Source organism: Heterocephalus glaber, unplaced genomic scaffold (assembly GCF_053883595.1).
Source record: "Heterocephalus glaber isolate CG9 unplaced genomic scaffold, H.glaber_assembly_v1.0 deba00001479, whole genome shotgun sequence".
NCBI classification, from domain to species: domain Eukaryota; kingdom Metazoa; phylum Chordata; class Mammalia; order Rodentia; family Bathyergidae; genus Heterocephalus; species Heterocephalus glaber.
This window is the reverse complement of record NW_028258316.1, coordinates 3,428,456-3,447,315: the sequence shown is the minus strand read 5'-3', so window position 1 is coordinate 3,447,315 and position 18,860 is coordinate 3,428,456. Positions and strand designations below refer to the sequence as shown.

The 18,860-nt window shown below is 47.3% G+C and overlaps 1 long non-coding RNA gene across 2 annotated transcripts; it reads right to left on the bottom strand.

The window, feature by feature from the left end:
- Positions 1 to 589: 589 nt before the first annotated feature.
- On the bottom strand, positions 590 to 18,851 carry LOC147826035 (uncharacterized). 2 transcript variants are annotated; one of them, XR_015439803.1, is made up of 3 exons: positions 18,645 to 18,851; positions 12,737 to 13,061; positions 590 to 11,232 (listed from the first exon to the last, which is right to left on the bottom strand). It is a non-coding gene; the product is annotated as an uncharacterized LOC147826035 (long non-coding RNA). The 2 variants fall into 2 exon arrangements; XR_015439802.1 differs by having other exon boundaries at positions 12,913 to 13,061.
- Positions 18,852 to 18,860: the final 9 nt, after the last annotated feature.

Below are 18,860 nucleotides of genomic sequence, written 5' to 3'. Positions count from 1 at the left end.
GGGGGCACAGACACAGGCACTGAGGTCTTGGGGGGCCCTGGAGCCCCCAAAACTGGAGTGTGGGGGTCCCTGTAGGAGAGTCCTGGGGTCCTCAAGAGAGACAGCTCAGGGACGAGGGACCCGGGTCCCACTGCAGAGGAGGATGGCCCCAGAGGTCCCTGTGACCTCGACCTGGGGTTGCTCTTAGCAGTAGATACAAAGCCCTTGCCCGATGAGGAACTTTAGTAAGGAAATCACAGATGCCCACGCCCTCTGACCTGACACTATGCTCCAGATTCCCAGCACACCCGTGTGTGAAATGACAGTGATTCATTGCAACAGTGTTTGTGCTGGGAAAGGCTGGAAACAACCTAAGTACCCACTGGAGAGGGCTGAGTGGATAAATCATGGTCCAGCACGCCCGGGAACAGTGTATGCCTGTTGGCAGAAATGAGGAAACGCTCTGTGAGTTGGCATGAAGGGATTTCCATGATAGATTGCCAGGGGAAAAGGAAGGCAGGAAGGGAGTGGACACTAACCTACCATTTGCGGTCGACGGATTGACAGTGGACTTAATAGATCGTGGAGTCATGTTATAACCTCCAGGGAAGACAGTGAAAACAACTATTTATTACAGAACAAACAGAACAATAAAACTCAGGTGTGGGTTAGCTGTTCACTTTTTAAAAGAGGGTGAGGAATGGATATACAATTTTGTCCCTGTGATCCCAGCACTCAGGAGGCTGAGGCAGGAGAATCACCACAAGTTCGAGGGCAGCCTGGGCTACAGAGTGAGTTCAAGGCCAGCCTGAACTACACAGTGAGACCCTGTCTCAAAAACAAAACAAACCAAAGCAAAAACCAAAAAACAAAACACAACCAAAAATAAGTAGTTGAGTAAATATGTAATTTTATTTTACTTTTTTGGTTCCGGGGTTCGAGCTCGGGTCCTTGCACTTACACAGCAGGCGTCGAAACCACTGAGCTAAAACCCCGGCCCCTTAAATATGTAATTTAAAAAAATTCTAACCACGTAAATTATCTCCAGAGAGATAAATAAGAAACTGATAGCATTCATCACCTCCAGAGGGGAAAAAATGGTCCGAGAGGCTGGGGTAAAGGAGGGTGACTTCTCAGGGGGACCTTGGGGTGTCTTTTGAATTCCGAGTTACGTGTGGGAACCCATTAGCAGGCTGTCCACAGTGGGAGAGTCACAGGGAGGGCACGGGAGGGGTGGGGGGAAGCGTTCCTGGCGCATCGGGACTCGGGTGGGCCGATCAGCAGTGCACACGTGCTGGCTGGGAATCCAGGATGACCCCCAAGTTTCTGGGGCTGCCACTCTCGAGAGAGAGCATCCTGGGGGTGCAGCGGGGGAGGGAGAGGCCTGGAAGGTACAGGACGAGTTCGGCGTGAGCACCACGTGCTGTTTTCCCCCTTGAAGCAGTTTTCCCCTGGCGAGGTCTGGGAGGGAAGCCCCGGTCGGTCTGGGGGCTCCCGCGCTGCGCTCACGCCCTAGGCCCCGCCCATCACACGCCGGCCCCAACCCAGGAGTAGACAATGGCGCAGAGGACCCGGACACCCCCAGGGCTCGGCTCTCCGTACCACTATGGGGAGCACATTACAAAGGGCCCAGGGTCTGCTGCAGAGCGACTGGAATATTCTGCTTCAAGACCCACATGGCGACTACACTTTGTGAACTCACCAAACCATACGCTTAAGCGTGCATCTCTACTGCCCTTAAATTATACTTCATAGAGTCGGTTTAAAAGTGTGCTCTGGCAGACGGACGTGACACGATTCCATCACACAAAAGGCAGAGGCACTGGCTGTAGCTCTGCATTGCCACAGAGGGGTGAAGGTGCCGAGGTGTACAGTACTGAATCTTAGTAGACCAGGGTTCACATTATAATCTCTTGCTGACCAGCAAAAGTCTATGCATCTATTTGTTGTGGTTTTTGGTTTTTTGGGGAGAGGGTCTCCCTATGTGAGCAAGGCTGGCCTCAAACTCATGGGAACCCTCCTCCCTCAGGCTTCTGAGTGCTGGGGTCACGGGTGTGGGCCATCATGCCCAGCATCTTCTTTCAGGGAAAATGGGACAATAAAACATAATTAGTATAATGAAGGAGAGAGGGAAGGGAACATAGAGCAGGTAGGACAGAGAAACAAATGGTTGGACTGGGGATTTAGCTCAGTGGCATCGAGCCTGCCTGGCAAGTGCAAGGTCCTGAGTTCGATCCCCTGTACCAAAAGAAAGAAAGAAAGAAAGAAAAACAAATGGGAATATGAAAGGTTTAAACCCCAATGCATCAGGAGTACATTAAATACAAAAAGATTAAATATTTCAGCTAAAAGACAAAGGATTTTAGGAAGAAAAGCCAAAATTATATTCTGTTTACAAGAGACAGACTTAAAATATAAGGATACAGAAAGATTAAACTGCAAAGGTGGAAAAAGATATATAGCATAAGAACATTACTCAAAACAAATCTCTTATGGCTATAATAATATCACACACTTTAAACTTTAGTAGATATAAAGACAAAATTTCATGATGACAAAAGGGAGACTTAGCAGGAATACGTAACATTTTAAAATTTGTATATACATCATCTCTATACAATCTTAAATATCCTAAACAAATCTGGCAAAGGGAGGAATAGGCAAATTTGCAGTCATTGTGGGAAAATTTTTAACGTATCTTTCATAGAACGAAAGACTAAAAAACAAGAACCAAAACAGGAAATATATAAGACATTGTACCTGATAGCTGGAGAATATACTTTTTTTTTTTTTTTCCAAAAGTAGCTGAAACACTTCTCCAGACTGACCATGTACCAGGACACAACCCAATTCCCAGTAAATTTTAAATAAATTTCACAGGTGGTGTACACCTATAATCCCAGCACTCTGGGAGGCCAAGGCAGAAGGACTATAAGTTTGAGCTCAGCCTGGGCAACTTAGTAACTTAGCGAGGCCCAGGGCAAAGGCCCTGGGCTTAATCCTCAATGTTGCAAACAAACAAACAAACAAACAATAAACAGATTTCAAAGGATGGAGCCATGAAGAATACGTTCTCTGATCATGGTGCACTTGAGCTAGAAGTAGATATTGGAAGGGAATATTTAAAATCTCCAATTTTTGATATTAAGCAATATATTTCTAAATAACCTGTGAATCAAAGAAAAAAATCACAGTAGATAGTAGAATACATTTTTACATGAGGAGAAAGAGAAGGGGGAGGGAGGGAGGGAGGGAGGGAGGGGGAGAGAGAGAGAGAGAGAGAGAAGAGGAACTTGTGAAAGGCAACTGCTCCCATTATAACAATGAGGAAAATTTGAGATGGACCAAAACCATAAAGCTTCCAGAAGAAAATATAAAATATCAGAATTTAGAGATAAGAAAAGATGTCTTAGTACATTATAAAATTAACCATAACAATAAAAGGAAAAGATGATATGTTTTAGTTAAACATTATTAGATATTACATATTTTACCTATATCAAAGCTAAAAACGTCTCCTCCTCAGAAGAGCATTAAGAAGCAACATTAAGAAAGTGAAAAGCCAAGCAGAGAGAAATGTTTCACAATGTGTATCTCTGGCAAAGGACTAGAATCTAGAATACATGAAGAATTTCTAAAGTAAAATATGATAAGCTTGTATTTTATTAAAACGCAAGTAATTTGATTTCAAAATTGACAAAAAGCCTTGAACAAAAATTTTGCAGAGGGCCAGGGATTTAGCTCAGTGGTTTCGCCGCCTGCCTTGCAAGCGCAAGGACCCGAGTTCAATCACCGGTACCAAAAAAAAATTTTTCAGAATAGGTTGCCTGCATGGTCAACAAACATGCTAGAGGAGGCTCAACAGCATCGGCGAGGAAATAAATGCACACTGAAGACAGCACAAGATACCACTGCAACTCATTAGTATGGCCAGCAGAAAAAGACTGATAACACTAAGTGCTGTTGAGGATAGGGAGCAGCTGGAACTCTCAAACACTGGGAGTAGGAGTGTAAAATGACACTACCACTTCGTAAAACAGGCTCTCAGTCCCTTATTCAATCCAACATGTGCCCTTCCTGCAACTCAGCCATCGGCCTGAGGTCTCCTGCCAAGATGAAGGAGGGCTTGTTCTCACAGGGATGACCCACACTGGAATGTTCGCAGCAGCTTTATTTATTCTGGAGGGAAATGAGAAACACACGCTCTGCTTACACTGGCTGCATCACAAATGATCCCCATATTATAATGGCTTAAGATAACCACAGCATCTATTGCCTCTCACGGTTTCTGTAGATCAGCCAGACAGGCCCAGAACTAATGGCTTTCTCTCCTCCATGATGTCTGAGAACACAGATACAGGGACAAAAGACTGGCAGTGGCATGGATCAGTCTCCATCCGATGCAGCCCTTCCTGTAGGACCCTCTAGCTCCAGAACCCTGAGCTGAATAAACCTTTATACTTTACAAATCACTTGGGCTGTGGTATTCGGTTATAGCAGCAGCAAACAGACTGAGGCAATGTGCTTTTAGATGTGCATGTGCAGTGTGCCTGACAGAGAGATGCCACCAATGTCCATGGAGGGCCAGAGTGGGAGAAATGGAGAGTTGAAGAGCAGAAGAGCTGAAGAAGTCTGAATTGTGGAGGTGCTCCAGGGAGGGGCACAGGATGTGCTGTCCCCCTACAGTCTGATGTCATCTAATGGTGGGACACGTTCTGAGAACATCCCGTGTGAACATCAGAGTGTGCATACACAACCCAACTTCACTAGGTGATGTAATTTATGGAATTGTCCTCTATGTGGACACCAAAACATCCTAAAGTGGCGATGGTTGGATTGGTTTGTTTACTTCTTATTTTATGCCTTTGCCAGGCAAAACAGCTGGTTCTAAATTTTACAGGACTTGAAGCTTATATAAGTTTAGGGTATTTCTTTACGCCGAAGTATACATATTAAGAATACAAGATTGGGGTTGGGGATATAGCCCCATGATAGAATGCCTGGCTAGCATGTAGGTTTCATCCTAAGCACTGCAAAATAAATAATAAGTAAATAAATACCAAATTAGGTGTAAAAGAAATATCTATTTAGGACAACGAAAGGAACAGCAACAAATTATCAATTTTATGTAAAAAATAGGAGAAATCCAAATGAAACTCTGTATTCATGAATAAAATGATACTTATATTAATGAGTTGCTGGCTCTCTCTACAGAATCTTCCTTAGACCTTTTGGCTACATTCCTTGCTCAGCTCTGTACTTTTTTTTTTTTTTTGGTACTGGGGATCTAACTCGGGACCTTGCACTTTTGAGGCAGGCAGTACAACCACTGAGCTAAATCCCCAGCCCTCACCTCTGTAATTTTTATAGAGTTGTTAGGGTGGCTGGTCATGTTTTGCCTTTTGTTATTTCTAGTTAAGGACATTTTCTTCAGCTTCCAAACTTACTGACAATGGTGTGCTAAGATATGATCGACTATGTCGGTGTGGTGGCAGGTTTCTGTTGTGATAACAAATACCTGAGATAATCGACTTATACAGCAGAAAGGTTTTTTGGCTTACTGTGTTAGAGGTTCCAGTCCATGGTCAATATAGACACTAAAGCTTTGCACCTACATATGCTGTCTATAGGGCTGATAGAAAGGGGGGACAGGCACCCAATCCTGATCAATTCCTTTTTGTATGAATCCCATAAAAAATGAAAATAAAAGCTGGGGATTTAACTCAGTGGTCCTGCCACCTGCCCTGTAAGCGCAAGGACCCGAGTTTGGTCCCTAGTATCAAAAAAAAAAAAAGTGAAAAAATGAAAATAAATGTATGGAGTACTTATTGTTGTACGCTCTGTATCATCACATTTATTTCTGACCATTGAGGGCTTCCATTCTGACTGTCAACAAGAATCAAATCTCCAGCTTATAATTTTTCATGGTGAAATACACATCACAAAAATTTTCTATCTTAGCCATTTTTAAATAGTGTTTTCAGTAGTGTCCAGTACATTTGCAATGTTGTGCAAACCTGTTAGAGTTTATAACTAGATGTCACCCAATGCCTCATGCAGTCATAGGTGGGACTTTTTCAGAGGTGGCTGGATCTAGAGTGTGTGATGCTGGGATTAAGGCTGTGTCACTGCTACATCAGTCCACTGATTGGCTTGGTGCTGCCCCAATCCTGATAGCCTAGACAGAGTATAAAAGGGGCAGAAAAAGGCTGCCAGGGCCCCTTGCTTGCTTTATGACCTTCTGCCCACCATGAACTGTTTCTCCTCTGCAATGTTTGTCTGCCATGTCATCTTGCCTTGGAGCCAGGCAACTATGGACTGAAACCTCTACAAACCATGAGCCAAAATAAACCTTTCTCCACTTAACTTTGGGTGTTGGGTATTTTGTCTCAGCAACAAGAAAATTAACTAAGACAGAATTTGGTACCAGAGAAGTGGGGTCCTTGCTGTGACTGTACCTGACCATGTGGTTTAGGAGCTTTTGAAACTGGCTTGTGGGAGGGCAAAGAGTTAGGAAAAATTTGGAGGCCAGCTGAAAAAGTAGAGCTGGGACACCTTAAGCTGTTCTGTATAGGAGATTCTGGTCAGAGCTCAGAAGACCAGAATGCTGATAGGGGCCAGAGATTTAGCTCAGTGGTTCTGCTGCTTGCCTTGCAAGCCCAAGGACCTGAGTTTGATCCCTGGTACCAAAAACCCCTCCAAAAACCAGAATCTGATAGGAATTCTGCCAATAAAGACCGGGCTTGGGAGGTTTCTGCTGGGTAGAAGGACTGCATTGGCTGTTGGACTCCAGACAATGTGTGTTATGGGTTGGCATAAAGTATGGATGCATTTTGCTCATTTCCAGAGACTTTGCCTGAGACCAAGGGTGGCCAGATTAATTAATCTGGCAGAAGAAATTTCAAAGCAGCCTATTGTTGAGGCCGTGGCATGGCTAGTGTTGGGGGCATTTAGCCAGATTTATGTTGAGAATCAAGAGCAAAGATCCCAGCAGAATGATTTAAAATGTTTTCAGTCTGTCCAGAAAGGATGCTCCAGTAAAGATGTGGCTTGCAAAGATGGAACAGAGGAGAAATTGGTCGCTGAAAAGACCAGCAGGAAAAAGCCAAGTATTTCAGAAGAAGACAACAGAAAATATGGCCTGAGGACATCATAAGAACCCACAGGACTCCAGGCTCTGCAGTCTCAGACTTGCAAAGGTGAAAGACTGCTTTGAGAAGAGAGCCCCAGAGCACCATGTTCCAGGATGGCAGTGGCATAGAGAATTTTTTCCTTGGGATTGGATTCAGAGTGCTCAACAATCCAAGCACTCAACCCCTACAGCCAAGAGAGAAGGAAGCCTGGCTACTGCTCCAGCTGGCAGCAGACTCTGGTATCATCCACTTGGTGGTGATTTTAGATGCATGCAGAATGCAAGTGTGAAGGCAAAGGTACAGTGGAGACCCCAGAAGTTTGGAGAAGCCAGGAATGTGGATCATCTGAGGAAAACTGCAAGGAGGGAGCAGAGCTGGCCCCAGAGAGAAGCCATGGGAGCTAGAACGCCTAGAAGTGCCATAGGGATAGAGCCACCCAAGCCCTCTGGAGCTCACATTTCATCACAGGTTGTCTTGCATGCTGGACATGGAGCTACGGGTCTTAGTATTTTCCCGGCTGGAGTTTGGACTTGCTTTGGTCCTGTTCCTTTCTGTCCTCCTGTCTGTACCTTTTGGAATGGAAATGTCTATCTTGTGCCACTGAATACTGGAAGTGTTTAACTTTCTTTTCATTTGTACAGGGGCTCCCAGCTAAGAGTTTACCTTAAATCTCAGAGGAGACTTTGGATTTGGACTTCTCAGCAGTGCTGAAATGGTTAGGATTCTGGCAGCTCTTGGAGCTGGACTAACTGCCTTTATAAAGGGATATACATGAGTCTTTGGTGGGGCAGGGCAGAATGCTATGATTTGTGTCTAGATGTCCCCCAAAGCCTCACGAGGTCATAGGCGGGGCTTTTTCAGGGGTGGCTGGATCTACAGTGTGTGATGCTGGGATTAAAGGTGTGTGATTACTGCATCACTCCACTGACTGGTTTGGCACCACTCTAATTCCACTAGCCTAGAGTGAAAAAGGGGCAGAAAAAGCCTGCTAAGGGCCCTTGCTTGCTTTTCAACCTTCTGCCCACCATGAATGGTTTCTCCTCTGTGATGCCCCTCTGCTGTGCCACCCTGCCTTGGAGCCAGCTGACTATGGACTGAAACCTCTATAAACTGTGAGCTAAGTAAAATTTTCTTCCCTTAACTTTGGATATCAGGCATTTTGTCTCAGCAAGGAGAAAAGTAACTAAGACAAACCCTCTCCACCATCCATCCCCAGAATACTTTATCTTGCAACACCAAAACTCTGTACCCATTAAACACTAACTCCCACCCCTTCCTGGCTCCCAGCAGCCCCCATCCTATTTCCTGTGGAACCATATGGCATCTGCCTCTTTATGTCCAGCTTATTTTGTTCTTTGCTTGATTCATTTAGAAATCACTAATTGCCAAAGTGCAGCTCTGCTAGTTCTGGTCTTTGAGTGCCAGTGACCCTTGAGCCCTTAGAGTCACAACTTTGAGCCCTGATGCCACCAATCAATGCTCGTTGCTAGTCTCTGCTCCTGCTGCTGGACAATGCCACTGATCAACACCCGTTACTGCTGGATGCTGCCTGTCAACACTACCAGCTGCCTGTGTCTGTTGCTGATCTTTGTTAGTTGCTGGTTTCTGGTGATCTTCAGGGTTAACAGTCTCCAAGTATTGATAGCTCTTTTTATGAGGCCCAGGCTGGCTTCCTTCTTGAACTTGCAGCAGTCCTCCTGCCTCAGTCTCCCAGTGCTGGGATTACAGGCATCTGACACCACACCTGGATATGGCTCTTTTAGAGACCACTTTGTCCAGACTACTAAAGTTAAGCAGCCCTAGTAGATGTACGGGCACTTCTGAGCCCACACCACCTGAGAAACAAACTATGAGTAACTTACAGGATCAGCAAGAGTTGGGCTGCAGCACACAGAGCTCAGCGCTCAAGAAGGATGCCTAACAGACCAACCCTAGAAGCTGAGGGGAGCTCTGCTTATATAGCAGCAGCAGCAGGGTCATGACTGTTCCAAATTCAAGCCTTGTAATTTGAGCCTACTGATTGGTCCAAATTTCATTCCATGCTTGGTTCGAATTCAAGCCTCCTGCTGTCAGGGCAGACACCTGCTGGAGTGGGTTTTGGCATCCAGGACAGAGACAGCTGTCACTGTGGCAACTGGGGAAGAAAGGACTGATAGCTGTTGTGCCTGCAAAAATGGCAAGGCTAGACTTGGGAATGTCCAGGAGGGCTGACTGCTGATCATGGCTTGATGGGGGTGGGGGTGTTGCACATGTTAATGATGGCCCTGGATCCCTCCCTTATCTCTGCCACCTTAGGGGTGGCTTTCAGGCCAGTTCTTCAGAGGTGGACAGGAGGAGGGCACTGTGGCTGACAGCCAAGCCCCACTTCCTATCAGGGAGCCTGGAGAGCACGAACTTCCAGGAGGAAATTTAGGCAAGTTGTTCTAGTCCCTCCTAAGGGACTGTGGGGGAAGTGAGGGGCGAGTGGGGGACAGCTGTTGAATGGGGTCCCCCTGTAGCTGTCACAGCCCAGTCCCTCCGAGCACAATGTCCCCAAGGTTCTTGCACGAAGCAGGTGTCTGGATTTCCTCCTTTCAGGGCTGAGCGGCATCCTGCAGACAGCCCACCTTCGCTGCCTCCTCAGGCGTGCTGGTTCTACCCTCTGGTGTCGGGAATCATGCTGCTGGGAACACGGCTGTGCAGGGATCTCCCTGGGACCCTGCGCTCAGTTCTTTGGGGTTGTTCTTTTGAGTATACAACCCGAAGAACAAGTGCTATGTCTTGCGAACTTCTTTTTTACTTTTTTGAGAGACTGCCCTGTTGCTCTCCACAGAGGAGGCACCACCCTACACTCTCTCTGTGGCTCTGCAGGCCTGCTGGTTAGTAGATTCCCCAGTCTGGTTCATGGCTCTGTGAGGGAGAAGGTCAGAGGGGAAGCACCAGGCATCTCAGCCAACTGGGGTTATAGTGCCAGTGCCTTTCAGGAAAACGGGACCACCCTGGGCCTCACAAAAGGAGCCTGCACCCGAGGGCTCTTGATGCTTAAGTTTTAATAACTTCATTCCAAATTTGCCTCGTCCAAGCACATTTTCAAAAATATTTAGACTGGCAATGTAAACCCTATTTATGAACAAACTTTGCAATTCAGACCTGTTTACTCGTTTGATTTTGCTTTGGAGTGACAGGTTGATTAGGAGAGAGCTGTCCTTCGGGACTGCTTGTCCCACTGGGAAGAGCACCCTGTGAAACATCTGGGTAGGAGCTAAAAGCCTGGCCCACTGTCTGCTACCTAGCAGTGGGGCTGTTTGGGAGAATTTCTAGACCCAGGCATGTGCATCTAAGGCAACACAGGCCCTTCCTGAGACCATGGAGCTCCCTGGGCGACTCCCTACCTGGATTCTCCACCATCAGGGGCCACTTCCGATTTTCTTGGACAACTGCGGACAATTATGACCACCAGGTGTCATGGGCAACAGTGACCACCAGGCGGCGGTGTTGCCTACAAGGGGGATCTGTCGCCATCTGGTGGTCAAAAGCGAACACTACGCCTTTCCTCCAGTCCAGGGCACAGCAGAGTCCAGCGGGGGCAAAACATTAAGATCTACTGTGCGCCTCACAGGCAGACTTGGCGGGCCAAGAACGAATATTCAGATTCTGCAGTCCAAAGGAACTTTTTTTTTGTAGTGCTCGGAATTGAACCTAGGGCCTTATCCATGCTGGGCAAGTGCTCTACCACTGAGCTAGTCCTAAAAGGACCCAAAGGCAACATTTTCTAATCTCTCCCTTTCCCTCGGTTAATAGATGAGGGCACTAAGGGTGTGGCTCAGGGAGAATCTCACCCAGCAGGTTGAAAGCCCCAGGTTGATCCCAGGACCGCCAAACAAATAAACACAGAAGACCGACTCCCCCGACATTCCCACCTCAGAAGGGACTCCCCTGAGTATCGGTATCCGAGGCCCCGGCCAGGAGACTACATGAGGGGTTTAGTGGTCACAAGTGTCAGGCTGCTCCCCACTGCTCCATTTGGTCTTCCTTGGTCACCCTGGAGGACAGAACAGCTGGACATTGGGCTGGCCCAGGGCTGGGCCGGAAGACTGAGAACTCACCTTGTCACTTCCTGGGTCTGGAGAAGGGGCCGGACCTGTGGGGAATGTGCAGAAAATGGGTCAGATGGGCTGATGTGGCTCTCCCTCGATACTCCACGTGATACTTGGTATTACAACGGGTGTTTTCTGGGAAGAGGGCGCTGGGGATCAAACCCAGGCCCTCGCACGGGCTATCAACACACTCTACCTCTGAGCTGCACCACCGGCCCCTTGATCTCTCTTGTTTGTTAGCTGTCGCCGCTACACAGACGTGAGCTCTGGATGGCAGGGATGGCAGGCTTCTCTGGCTGTATCATCTGAGCCTAGCATAAGGCCCAGCCATGTCAGGGAGCATTTGTTAAACGAACCCGTGTGGATGCTGCTCCGCTAACTGGGTCACGATCTGTCTCGGCCCTGGCTTGCTCCCATCCTGCCCTCCCTGCCTCAGGCCCCAGGCAGGACCAGATCTCTGAGGCTGGTCCTTGTCATCTCCTCATTCTCTGCCCGACCTTGGTTCCTGGGCACTTTGCGGACACTCCTCTAGTAGACGTGGCTTTATTGAGTGTCCCTGTGACCTTGCCCTGACCTAGGGGCCAGACTGAACTGAAGGCTTGAATGAGTGAAGCGGCCTCACTCACTCATTTGATAAATCTTTCTTGAGCACCTGCCGTATGCCCTGCCCAGTGCCCAGGCCTGGGAAAACAGTAGCAAGCCAGATGTGGTCCTGCCCTCAGGAGGCTATGCTCTGATGGAAGAAAGGCCGGTTAAAAAAGAAGAAAACAGGGCCGGGGATTTAGCTCACCAGCACTGTGCCTGCCTTACAAGTGCAAGGTCCTGAGTTCGATCCCGGTACCAAAAAAAGCAAAAAAAGAAGAAAACAGGCTCCATGTGAAGTTGAGTTTGGGGGCCACAGGCTCAGAGGATAGCACCAAACTAACCTTACGGCATCAGGGAGGGCTTCCCTGGCAAGGCAAAGTCTAAGCAGAAACCTTAAGTATGAAGAGCAGTCAGCCAGGTGGTGGGCAAGAGAAGTGAGGTGTCACAGCTGGGTCGAAGGGTCCCCAAGGCTGAAATAAGAACTTATCCCATCCCTTTAAAATAAGTATGCAAGGTCGCTGCTTCCCATCTCAGAAAAAGAATTTTGGGGATGCCTCAATAAAAGAGGCATGAGAAGGATTTACTAGAGGAAAATGCAGGACCCACTCAAGAGTGGACTGCAGGTGTGCAAAGAAATGAAGTACAATACGGTTGGGAACCGGGGATCTTTTATGTGTTTTGGGAGGTGGCAATCTGTGGCATTTGATAATCTATAGTCCCACACTTAGTGAGCTATTCCTATGGGAAATGCCAAAAGGGTGTCTGTTCGTGGATGAAAAAGCACCACGCACAAGTAAAAGGGGATGGGCAGACCTGTTTGCAGCTGAAAGGGAGTTGCCCAGGTTTGCTGTTTTGGGAGCAGGAAAAAAAAAGTAAATACACCAGGCTTGTGTTCTGAAGCTGCAGTTTTTCTTTAAAATACAATTTTTACATCCCCCCCGCCCCCATATGAGGATCGAATACCTTGTGCTTTCGAGGCAGGTGTGGTGCCACTGAGCTACATCCCCGGCGCTGAAATACAATTCTTAAATGTTAGATTTCCTTGTCTCCTTTCTGCCTAACTTTATTTCTTCCATCCTACCTCATGGGAGCCCCCAGTGACTGGGACAGATGAGATGAATTCATTCTACAAAGATCACCTTGGCTTCCCGAAAGAGAACCAATTAGTGCTGGTGAATCCAGGGAGCCATTCAATCGGAGGGTGGGCTGCTGCAGTTCCAGTCATTTGGAATCAGCTTTGCAGTATTAGAAAGAAGCTCACTTCCTTCAAAGCGCAGAAGTGAGGGTGCTGTATTTAGCAAACAAAACAAACATAGCTAAACTAGAGTCTCCAACAAACAAATACGTAATATATGTCCCAAATATAAGTCCCTATTGGTGAGGGCAGGTCAGGGTCCACCATGTGCAGCTCTGTTTTAATATGTGGTCTCCTTCTATCAGAGGGGGCCTTCCATTCAGATTTGGGGCTCCTGGCTGAGTCTTCCAATTACACTATAATGACGTATATTCCGAGCACACAGCAGGGCTTAACCTCTGCCTAATAAGGCTGAAGGACCCTAGTTAGCAAGACAGACTCCATATTGCTGCTGAACAACCCACCTGCCTGCCCTTTAGATGAACTCAAAAGCTTAGAAACCTCCTCCCCTTAGAGTCTCTTAGAAACAACAATTAATCAACTATTGTTTTACAAATGTTCTAACAGCAGGACATTCTGCTTCTGTACCTTTTGCTTGCTTTACTAGTTCTAGCCCATAGGGGCCCCTAGAAACTGCTGGCCTCAAAGGTGTATAAAATATGTTAATCTCCCCCCATTTGAGGCTCAAGTCCGATGCTCAGCTTGGGTCCCGGCTGGTAATAAACTCCTGTGTGGATTTAATATTGGTCTCTGGTTGGTTCTCTCTCACTGGGTCTAACATTCTTGGAGGCCCCAGCGAGATAGCCAGCTGCTCTGGAGCTTATTATCTTGGAGCCATTGTTTCTTTTTAGGAGAGACCAGGATCAGACATTGGCAGTGTTTGGCCCCTCTGGACACCGGTCTGCGGAAGGAGAGGCCACCCTGACGGTATTCTGGGGCTCTGGGTAGGCCGGTCCCAGTCGGGCCCTATCGCCGATCAACCAACCCGCAGGAGTTTACTGGGAAAGCCTCTAGAGGTAAGAATCAAATGATTCTTAGTGCACTGTGGGTAGGTAGGAGGAAGCCGGATGCGGCACAGGTTCCCCTACCTAGAGTCTCTTTGTGATGGCAAGCAGACTCAACTGGGTTGGAGTCATCAGAAGAGCGACTCCCTGGGTGGGGTCCAAATCCATTCAGCCCCCAGAGGTTTTACTTGGCCACAGTTTGCCTTTGTCTGTTTATTGTTGTCTGTCTGCTTGCTCTGTGTGCCTTTTGCATTTTTACAGGCTAAAATTATGGGTTTCTCATAGTCCACAGAAGGAACTCCACTTGATTGTGTTTTGAATAACTTCAAAAAAATTTATTCCACAGACAGAGAAGATAAATATGGCATGAAATTTTCCAAAGGCAAATTGCGAACTCTGTGTCAGGTGGCCCCCGGTGGGAATTTATTCTGTGCACATTGCTCACAAGGTTTGAAATGTGGTCACAGGAGTCGGGGCCCCACAGGTCCCGATCGACCTTTGGCAGTTGATTGGGACAGGACTATGGTCTATCAGCCCCATCTTCCTCCTCCCTTTTTCCTTTAAAACAGACAGAGCCCAGGGGAAGATTGATTTATGTCCCTTTTACAACTAGTGATCTTAACAATTGGAAACATCAAAATCCCCCCTTCTCTGAAAAACCTCAGGCATTAATCTCTTCTTGTGTTTTTCATAACCATCAGCCAACCTGGGATGATTGCCAGCAGCTTTCACAGATCCTGTTCACCACTGAGGAACCGGACTGCATTTAACAACAGACAGTCAAAGAGGCCCTGGGGCCAAACCCCAGTGTCACTCCCGGAACTCCGGGGCATTTGGCCAAGGTTAAAACAGTAGTTTCATCATGACACCCCGAATGGGACCCCAATGATGATGACGGTAAGAGGAGGCTGGGGACCTACTGCCAGCACTTATTAGGGGGACTCCAGAGAGGGGCCAGAAAGCCCACTAATATGAGTAAGGTAAGTGAGGTTTGCCAGGGAAAAACGGAGTCTCTGGCTGCATTTTTGGAGGGACTCTTGGAAGCCTATAGAGTTTTCACTCCTATTGACCCAGAGGCTCCCAAAAATGCAGCAGCTTGAAATCTGGCCTTTGTTTCCCAGTCGGCCCCAGACATTAAACAAAATTACAGAAATTTGAGGGATTTGAGGGAAAGAACAGGACTGAACTCCTGAGCATAGCCCAAAAAGTTTATGATAACCGTGATGCCCCCCCACCCAGGAAGTCCTAGCCAAGAAACTAGGAAAAGTCATTATTGCTGCACTCCAGACATGAGAGACAGTCCCTCTGGACAGAAAAAGAGAAAGCCACCTTTTTGGCTTTAAAGAAAGCCTTAGTGTCAGCACCAGCCCTGCCCCTACCTGATGTCACCAAGCCCTTTCGGTTGTCTGTGGCTAAACGAGGGGGCATAGCCAAAAAAGTGCTAGCTCAGGCATTAGGGCCTTGGAACAGATCTGTGGCCTACTGTCTAAAAGACTTGATCCTGTGGCAAGTGGATGGCCTACCTGTTTGAGGGCAGTTGCGGCCACCACCCTCCTGGTCAAGGAGGCAGATAAGCTCAGCTTGGGACAGGACCTGGTCATCACCGCACCCCATGCGGTGGAAATATTGCTGAGAGGAGCCCCAGAACAATGGCTCTCCAATGCTCACCTGACTCAGTACCAGGCCCTGTTGCTGGATGCCCCATGCATCAAATTCACCTGAGAAATGACCCTCAATCTGGCCACCTTACTCCCGGACTCCGACTCATACGCATGCCCCTCCATGACTGTCTGGACACTCTGAGAACTTCCACCACCAACAGCCCAGATCTGACTGATGTTCCCCCACAAAGCCCAGATGAGACCTTCTTCACCAATGGAAACAGCTTTGTGGAAGACTGAGTCAGGTATTCGGGGGTGGCCGTAGTCAGTCCAGAAAAACAGGTACACTGGACACAGGTGTTAAGCCAAAAGACTTCAACGCAGAGGGCTGAACTAATAGCCTTAACTCAAGCCCTGTTAGGTTGAGACAAGGCTGTAAACATCTACACTGACAGCCGGTATGCATTTCCACTGCCCATGTGCATGGCGACATCTACAGACAGAGAGGGCTATTGACATCAGAAGGGAAAACTATCAAAAAATTCTGGCCTTATTGGAGACAATTTGGGAACCCAGGGCATTGGCCATTATTCATTACAAAAGCCACCAAAAAAAGAGACAGCTTCGAGGCCCGCGGTAACCGAGAGGCCGATGATGTGGCCTGACGAGTGGCCAGAGAACCAGTGGGGCCAAGAGACATTCTGCCCATCCGACCCTTTGGCTACCTGCCAGAAAGACCCACATATAACCCGGAAAAAAAAAAAGAAAGAAAAAAAACCAAAAGCAAGGGGGTACAAAACTGGACTCAGGCTGGTAAAAAGGGACAAACGAACGAATTTGTCTCCCCCGAGCCCTGGGGCGACAACTTGTTCATCAGTTACATCACTTAACTCACCTGGGAGAATCAGAGTTAAAAAGACTAATGAGCTCTAAGTTTTCAATCCCAGGACTGACCTCTATGGTCCAGGACATCAGTTCCAGGTGTCAGGTGTGTGCACAGGTAAACTCCAAGGTGAGACCAAGGAGCAAAGGTAATCGACTATGGGGAAGAGAGCCAGGGGGATATTGGGAACTTGATTTCACCGAAATAAAATACAGCAACAGGTTCAAATATTTACTGGTATTGGTTGACACCTACTCAGGTTGGGTAAAAACTTTCCCCACTCCTGGAAAATCAGCCAACATAGTAACTAAGGTTTTGCTCCAGGAGATAGTTCCCCGATTTGACATCCCTCGTTACCTGGGGTCCGACAGTGGGCTGCCTTCACGGCACAGATATCCAAATTGTTGGCAAGGGCACTACAAATTGATTGAAAGTTACACTGTGCCTATCGGCCACAAAGTTCAGGGCAAGTGGAAAGGATGAATAGGACCCTGAAAGAAACCCTGACTAAATATGTTCTAGAAACTGGCAGTAGGTGGCCCGATCTGCTTCCTCTAGCCTTGTTAAGAGTTAGATGTACCCCATATGTGACAAGTTTACCCCTTTTGAAATCCTGTATGGGAGGCCACTGCCACTCCTAAGTTAAACCTTGAACAGGTAACAGAAAGTTCTTGTGTCTCTTTACTTCAGTCTCTTCAAGCCTTACAGATTCTTCAGAGTGAGATCCAGGCTACAAAACAACAGGCTCAAGAAAAAAACCTTTGCAACGTTCCAGCCCCACGGTTTCAAGCCAGGAGAACTGGTCCTGATATATTTGGTTTGCTTGCACCGAGGACTTGACTAAATACATTACCAAATCAGTCTTGGCTACCCAATCTGCCACTTTATTTTGTGTCACCGTGTATGTTGTTCCACAAGTCTTGTATTATAATAAAAAAGGGGGCCGTGAACATCTGGGATTAACCACTGAACACTATAGGGGTAAACGGGCTGGCCCCGTTTTGGTGCTGGGTCAGTGGCTATTGGAACTTCCTCCCTGATCCTTCAGGACAAAAATTTTAAAGCCCTAAGCCACCAAGTAGCCAGAGATTTGGGTCACCTGAAAGACTCGATCTCCAGATTAAAAAACCAGGTTGATTCGCTAGCTAAAATGGTCCTACAAAATCAAAGGGGACTTGACCTCCTGTTCATAAAACAAGGAGGGTTATGTGTAGCCCTAGAAAAAAAAACCCTGTTGCTTCTATGCTAATCAGTCTGGTGTCATTAGAGATACCTTAGCTATGGTCAGGGAAAATTTAAAGACTAAATATGCTCAACAAAAGGATCAAAATTGGTTTCAAGATCTATGTGACTGGTCCCCATGGTTAACTACCCTACTTTCTGCTGTAGCAGGCCCCTTAGTTATCTTACTTCTGCTTTTGCTCATGGGACCTTACATTATAACTGCTCTGACTAAATATGTTAGACAGAGGGTTGATACAGTTAAACTGATGGTGTTGAGACAAAATTATGAGGTTTTAGAAGATGCTTTAGAGGAAAAATCTGAAGAATAAATACAGAAATCAAAGATTTGATTAAGTTACAAGAACCAGTGGGGAATGAAGGACCCTAGTTAGCAAGACAGACTCTATATTGCTACTGAACGACCCACCTGCCTTCCCTTTAGATGAACTCAAAAGGAGGAAGCTTAGAAACCTCCTCCCCTTAGAGTCTCTTAGAAACAACAATTAATCAAGTATTGTTTCACAAATGTTCTAACAGCAGGACGTTCCCCTTCGGTACCTTTTGCTTGCTTTACTAGTTCTAGCCCATAGGGGGGCCTAGAAACTGCTGGCCTCAAAGGTGTATAAAATATATTAATCTCCCCCCATTTGAGGCTCGAGTCCGGTGCTCGGTTCGGGTCCCGGCCGGTAATAAACTCCTGTGTGGAATTTTTTTTTTGTACCGGGGATCGAACTTGGGGCCTTGCGCTTGCGAGGCAGGTGCCGGAACCACTGAGCTAAATCCCCGGCCCACTCCTGTGTGGATTTAATATCGGTCTCTGGTTGGTTGTTTCTCGCTGGGTGTAACAAAGGCAATTGGGGTGCCTGCATCCTGCCCCCGGGGGTCTTCTATGTGTGGTGGTGAGGGGAGCATTTAGCACACCCATTCCCTCGCTCTCGCCATCTCCACGCACAAATCCCTGCACTATTAAACGCCGTTTGAAACTAGGTCTTGGGCTGTAAGGAGAAACTTCAGGTCCACCAACCTGGACACCGGAAATCAGACGCCAGGAAGCAGGCCGGAAGTCTACGCCCTCAAGCTTTCATTGGGTGAAGTCACCCCAAAAGAACCGGAACCCGGCCAAATCCTGATTCCATATTGACCAACACCTTGGGGGTGGGACTTCGCTTCCTCAGGACTCCTCATTGGCTAGTTTGGCTTGGTTCTGCTTCTTATTGGCTAAAATCGGTGGTGTCTTATA